Here is a 7,285-nt window from a genome sequence, read left to right on the forward strand (position 1 = left end):
TCTAGAGACTTGGTTTATGTGTGATTTAAAGGACATATTCTGATCAACGATGACTCCAAGGTTCCTCACAGTAGTACTGGAGGCAAGGGCTATGTCATCTAAAGTAACTATATGATTAGACAGCAGATTTCTAAGGTTTTCAGGCCCAAGCACAATGACTTCAGTTTTGTCAGAGTTTAGAAGTAAGAAGTTGCAGGTCATCCAGGCCTTTATGTCTTTAAGACATGGTTGAAGTTTTACCAGCTGATCAGATTCATTTGGCTTCATAGATAAATATAACTGAGTATCATCTGTATAACAATGGAAATTGATATTGAAACTGAAATGCCAACAGGTGCTGGCAACATAGAAATCACACTGGCAACCAGTTAAAATTGAGAAAAGTTGACTCAACCCTTGTGTCATGTGGAACACACTGAGCATGGAGAAAAGAAAGAATTGTCTGAGAATCTGAGAAGCACAACAGTTCAAGAGCATGAACAATCTCAAGGCTCCAAGTCCATCTCTAGAGATCTGGCTGTCCCTGTGTCCACTGTGTGCAACATTGTCCAGAAGTTTACAGCCCATGGTGCTGTAGCTAATTTCCCTGGATGTGGCCAAAGTAAAAAAAACAGATGATAGATTGCAACAAAGGATTGTTTGAATGGTGAATAAAGAACCTCGATCAACTTCCAAACAAATTCAAGCTGACCTGCAGACACAGGGTGCAACAGTGTCAGCTCACACTATTTGTCGCCATCTGAATATCAAGGGATATTATGGTAGGAGACTCAGGGGACCCCACTGCTGAAACAGAAACATAAAAAAGCCAGACTGGAGTTTGCCAAAACTGACCCGAGGAAGCCACAATCCTTCTGGGAGAATGTCCTGTGGACAGATGAGACTAAACTAGAGCTTTTTGATTGAGCACATCATTCTGCTGTTTTCAGAAAACGAAATGAGGCCTTCAAAGTAAAGAACATAGTCCCTACACCGTGGAGGTTCGCTGATGTTTTGGGGTTGCTTTGCTGCTTCAGCCACTGGATGTCTTGACTATGTGTATGGCATTATGACATCTGAAGACTACCAACAAATTCTAGGGCACAATGTAGGGCCCAGTGTCAGAAAGTTGAGTCTCTGTCAGAGGTCATGGGTCTTACAGAAGGACGAATGACCCAGACAGATACAAATAACACCAGAAATGGTTTCAGACAATGTGCTGGAGAGTTCTGAAGTGGCCAGGAATGAGTCCAGATCTAAATCCTATAGAGCACCTGTGGAGAGATCTCAAAACAACAGCTTGGAGAAGGAACCCTTCAAATCTGAGAGACCTGAAGCAGTTGGCAGAATAAGAGTGGTCTATAACTCCAGTAGAGAGGTGGAAGAAACTGATGGTTACAGGAAGAGATTGGTTTCAGTTATTTTGTCCAAAGGGTGTGCTACCAAATATTAAGTTGAGGGTGTCAATAATTCTGTCCAGTCCATGCTTGGAGTTTTGTGTGGAATAGATCAGATTTGCAATGCAAACAAAAGCAATAAACATGAGAATACCAAATAATTTGTGATTGCAACAGTGGGAGAGGTGGTGAATTATCTGACAGAAATGCAGGGGTGCCAGTATTTTTGGCCATGGCTGTATTTTTGAGAGGTCCGCAAATACATTAATTATGCAAGCAGACACGCACACAAAAAGGTATGTTGTAAACATTCTCAATGTAACAGTTTAACCTGCAATTAAAATACAATAGGTATTGTGCACCATGTTTCTGAGCACTTTATCTGCTTACCTCTCCATTTCCCCTGTTGACCCTGCTGTACAGGAAACCATCACAATGGCAAAAACATTGTCCAGACCAATCAATAAGGGAGCCAGGATCCAGGGGAGAGCGGATACAGTCAAGTGTTTACTCAGGGATGGGGAATATTTCAATCGTGAAACCAGCCATGCTTCAGACTCAGCATGCTGATACATACAACATGTGGGCAGTCCTCAATCAGAATGCTGTCATCATATCAGTAATAACTTGGAAATAGTGCATGTGCATCACACTTATTTACTGTAAAAGATGACACACCTTATCTAGCCCATGCTTGTGTTATTTCACCCCTCCACAGATCAGCCGCAGGACAATGATAAGAAGCCAAACCACATTTGTGGATGTAAAGTTGCATTTTTTCCTTATCACCAGCCAACTGCTGCAGTGACGTGACATCATATAGAGAAAGAGCCCTCTCCATTTTCATCATCTAAATATAAATTCTCTGTATTATTTTAAAGTGTCAGAACTGTGTTAGTTGCACAAATAAATAAATAAAACAGAACAGATTACATGTTTTAACAAGACTGATATGCTGCTACTGACTTGTTGGTGGTACATTTATGAATTGCACAACTCTGTGTGTATTTACTGGGTGGTACAAAACAAATGCAATGTGTTGATGTGCATTACAGCAGAGCATTCAAACCTTTTCTCACTGCCATGCAAATGACTGACTGGAGAACTCAGGACAAATGTGGGCTCCAACCGAAATGCAGCCAAAATTTAAGTTTGGCCTATAATGGCATATGCATATTCTGGTCCTATGTATTTAGCATTCCTGTTTCAGAGGCTTGCAGCCCACTAGGCTGAAGAGAGCTGATTCGCAGACACAGCGATGGCAACAGGGTAATTACAAAGACTCATTTAGCCTATAAATATGAACTACAGCACCACACAGATCTGGTCTCACTGCTCCTCATCCTCAGCCACATACAGTAGCAGCTCTGATTAGATAGATCTTGAAGCAAGTTTTTCAGTTGCATGAAGATTGCAATTAAAGGAAAATGAATCAAATGCGGGAGATCAACATGATGATATCAAGGCAAACAGTTGTGTTACCTCCCAGACAAATCAACTGAGAACGATGACCCTGGACCAAGGAGTCGAACTTTCATGGAACTGTTGAATAAATAATTAATAGGCCAGATAAAAGATGCTGTCTCTGTGGTCTTTGTGCCTCCTGCTGCTATGCTGTACACTACAGCCCCCAGATCAAACTTCCAAAGAGTGGATACATTAGCCCAGATCTATTCAAATCCTCAGCTGCTCCTCCTCTCCACAAAAAGGAGGTCACAGTGGGGAGACAGTGTCAGCATGGCACAGCCCACACCTCAAGACTAACCACAGCCTAGATGGCTCCAGCACCACAAACAAATGTATGTGAGGAGAGCAGACGGGGGATGATCCAGCCAATGCCACCTAACATCTGTCAGAAGTCATAATTTCAAATGTGTTGATGATAACAGTTTAGTCTTAAGCTGGTCCCATGCTGGCCAAATGCAAACAAACCATATCATAGTATTGGCCAATGTTATCAGCTTGGTCTTCAACCTTGAACGAGTGAAGCAGGCTGTTCCCCAGCCCCCACTGCTCACTGACCTGCATGAAATGAGTCCAGTTAGATGTTTCATTGCCTGACCATTCAGTCAACCAGTTCTCCCAGTTGTATGAATTGACAGCATTGATCAAACAAAAACAGAATTTCTCCTCCAAGAATACAGTGGAATTCAACTGGTTGAATTTAATACAGCAAATGCCAGACACAAAATTACATGTCACAATAAACCACAAACTGCTCTGTTTAAGAAAGAGATGCTTCAAAACCAGAGCTGTTCATTTTCTAGTTTATAGGAGGAGAGGTAGGACTCCATGGATGACAAGATGTCTAATGGCAATCGAAGTGGAAAACTGTCTCTTCTGTTCAGTTCAATCCAGTCTCACTTCACCAGCTGAGGAATAAAACCAAACTATGAGCAGGGCATTGCCACAGCCTGTTTTTTTGTATTTCAAAGACAGCATTAGATGTCAAAAGCTACTTCACAGATAGGAATGGTAGAACACAAATGTACAATGAGTTGTTTTATTCTTAGCTGCACTGAACACTGGGGATATGTTTGTTATATCTCTCAGTATCTTTAACATTCACAGTACACTCAGGGACATTGGATTTTAGTACAGGAATGAATAATATGTCTATTTAACTACATGGAAACTTGGCTGAGCCATTGTTGGCAGAAGCAAAATATAGAGGAGAATATATTAGATATTTACTTACATTAAAAACAACACCAATGAGATGAAAACATCATCACTATCAACTCAACAAAATTCACAGACTCTGTGTGCAGAACTGTTGAAGAGCAGAACTGCATCAAGGTTGACAAGATTCTGTAAAAAGGGCTTGAACAGGGTGACAGCAATTACTTGATCATTATTATTGATTATTTGCACAAACCTCCTGAGGCTGGATAATTCTTGTGAAATTCATGAGCTGAAAGAGGTGGAGCCATTTTCACCAGATGCACAGCTGGCAGACACATGTCGGGGGACATTTAAACTTTACTGGCAGACACATGTTAGAATGCAGAAAGAGTCTGCCTTATCATCCCACGAGCACTGGGCTGAGCGATTAGCAGGTTATCTCCCATCCTGCAACTGGAGGCTCACCCCTGAACTGAAACAGGAAGGAAGGCTGGCGCAGTCACTTGGTGGCTCTCAGCCACACAGCAGAATAATGCAAGAGATAGGTCGAGCACCAAGCCATTCTGCACAATGGAAAAACACACAGGATCCCACAAACATGACCAGCATATCAAAAACATCCCAAAGAAAGAGGAGGGGAGGTGGGGGCTCCACAGAGGGAGACAGGAACAACTGTTCGGCAGGGCTCAGAACACTGTCTGGTTTGGCCCTCCTCGCTTTTCCTGCATCCTCCTATGTTTAATGTCAGCCTGCAGTGTTACAAAAGCAGTTCTTGTCAGTATCACTTGATCATTTCTGCTGAGCCTGTCAGGTTGTGCTGTTTGTATCTGACTTCAAACAGAGGGGATTTGCAGACACTTAAGTTCTTGGGAAGACAGTAGAACAAATACCATGACGTGCTGGCCTTCTCATTTCAGTCTAAATAAAATAATACAGGTCAACTGAGTGCATGCAAATGTATTTAAACCTCAGCTCTGATACCCTTACAATGCCAAATGCCTGCAGAGCAGAGCCAAGTCTTCCCCCTCACTGATGCCAGGACTCAGCCTCCTTCACCTTCTACATACAGTATTTGCAACTGGTTTAAACACCAACAAAAACAGACTGATTTTATTTCCCTATAAGGGTGTCAGCACATAGATGTATGCTTTTGTTACGGTGAAGTACATATGAAATGTCACCAGGATGTTTGTTACACAGTCACTAGTAGAAGACTCTATCGTCCAGTGTACCGTCTGACTTTCAGAAACACCAGTCTACATTTGTTAGAAATGCCTGCTCAGTACACCCATGCTGTCCTTATGATGAATCCACATCTCAACATTTCTCACTCTGCTTTTCATGTTTCTGGTCACCTTCTTTCAGAATGCCTTGGTTCAGAATAATAACATTCCCTTGTTACATACAGTTGATTGTGTCGAGGACAATTTTTGATTCCTGTCTTAGCACAAAAACACTGCCCTGCATGCAGATTGGGTCCTTTTCCCAGCCATTCAGAAAAAGGCATTTTTTCCTTTTTAGGCACTCAGTCATCTCACAGCACTGGTGCCATTCTGATCACAGATTGTTTCAGAAACTCATCTCATAAATAGAGCATATAAATAGAGTTGTGAATGCCTAGCAATGTCTTAGACAAGGATGCACAGTGCAAAAGGGTGCCATTACCTTCTTCAATGATCTTCAGTAATTCTCCTTTCTGTAATTAGCTCAAAACCCATCAGCATAAGTAAATGGAGTTACAGTCAAGCTTTGATTGGCACCAGTGGACAACAGGGAGAAAATCCCTTAAGGCTTTCTATAACTTCCTTGCCATATAAATTTTGAAGAAGTGGGGGACAGTGGTGACTGTCAAATGAGTATAGAAGCTGCTGAACTGCCAACTTGGTGGATCTCAGATAACCAGTTTACTTGCTTTAAGATTTTTTATTTTGCAGGCAGAAGTCAGTTTTGAGCAATACTTATTTGGTGATAAACTTCAAACTGCACAATGAGGTATTGGTGAAAGTCACCAATGATCTTCTCCTAGCCTCAGACAAAGGACTTGTCTCCATACTTGTCCTCTTAGATCTCAGTGCTGCTTTTGACACCATTGATCACAGCATCTTACTGCAGAGACTTGAACATGTTATTGGGATTAAAGGAACTGCACTAAGTTGGTTCAAATCTTATTTATCAGAAAGATTTCAATTTGTTCATGTTAATCACGAATGTTCCACACAAACTGAAGTTAGTCACGACGTTCCACAGGGCTCTGTGTTAGGTCCAATACTCTTCACTTTATACATGCTCCCTTTAGGCAATATTATCAGGAAGCACAACATAAATTTCCATTGCTATGCAAATGATTCTCAGTTATATTTATCTATGAAGCCAAATGAATCAGATCAGCTGGTCAAACTTCAAGCATGACTTAAAGACATAAAGGCCTGGATGACCTGCAACGTCTTACTTCTAAACTCTGACAAAACTGAAGTCATTGTGCTTGGGCCTGAAAACCTTAGAAATCTGCTGTCTAATCATATAGTTACTTTAGATGACATAGCTCTTGCCTCCAGTACTACTGTGAGGAACCTTGGAGTCATCTTTGATCAGAATATGTCCTTTAAATCAAACATAAACCGAGTCTCTAGATCTGCCTTCTTTCACCTACGCAATATTGCAAAAATCAGGAGCATCCTGTCTCAAAGTGATGCTGAAAAACTGGGCCATGCATTTGTTACTTCCAGGCTGGACTACTGTAACTCTTTACTATCAGGATGTCCCAATAATTCCCTAAAAAGCCTCCAGTTAATCCAAAATGCTGCAGCCAGAGGACTGACAGGAACGAGCAAGAGAGATCATATCTCTCCCATATTAGCTTCTCTCCACTGGCTCCCTGTAAAATTCAGAACAGAATTTAAAATCCTTCTCCTAACATACAAAGCCCTTAATGACAAGGCTCCATCGTATCTTAAAGACCTCGTAGAGCCGTATCATCCTAACAGAGCACTTCACTCTCAGAGTGCAGGTTTACTTGTGGTTCCTAGAGTACACAGAAGCAGAATGGGCGGCAGAGCCTTTAGCTATCAAGCTCCTCTCCTATGGAACCAACTCCCAGTCTCAGTTCAGGAGGCAGACTACCTCTCTACCTTGAAGATTAGACTTAAGACGTTCTTTTTTGATAAAGCTTATAGTTAGGGCTGGATCAGGTGACCCTGAGCCCTCCCTTAGTTATGCTGCTATAGGCCTAAGCTGCTGGGGGGCTCCATGATGCTCTGAGTTTCTTTCCCCTCCCCTCCTGCTCT

Source organism: Monopterus albus, unplaced genomic scaffold, assembly GCF_001952655.1.
Source record: "Monopterus albus unplaced genomic scaffold, M_albus_1.0 scaffold124.1, whole genome shotgun sequence".
In the NCBI taxonomy this organism is placed as follows: domain Eukaryota; kingdom Metazoa; phylum Chordata; class Actinopteri; order Synbranchiformes; family Synbranchidae; genus Monopterus; species Monopterus albus.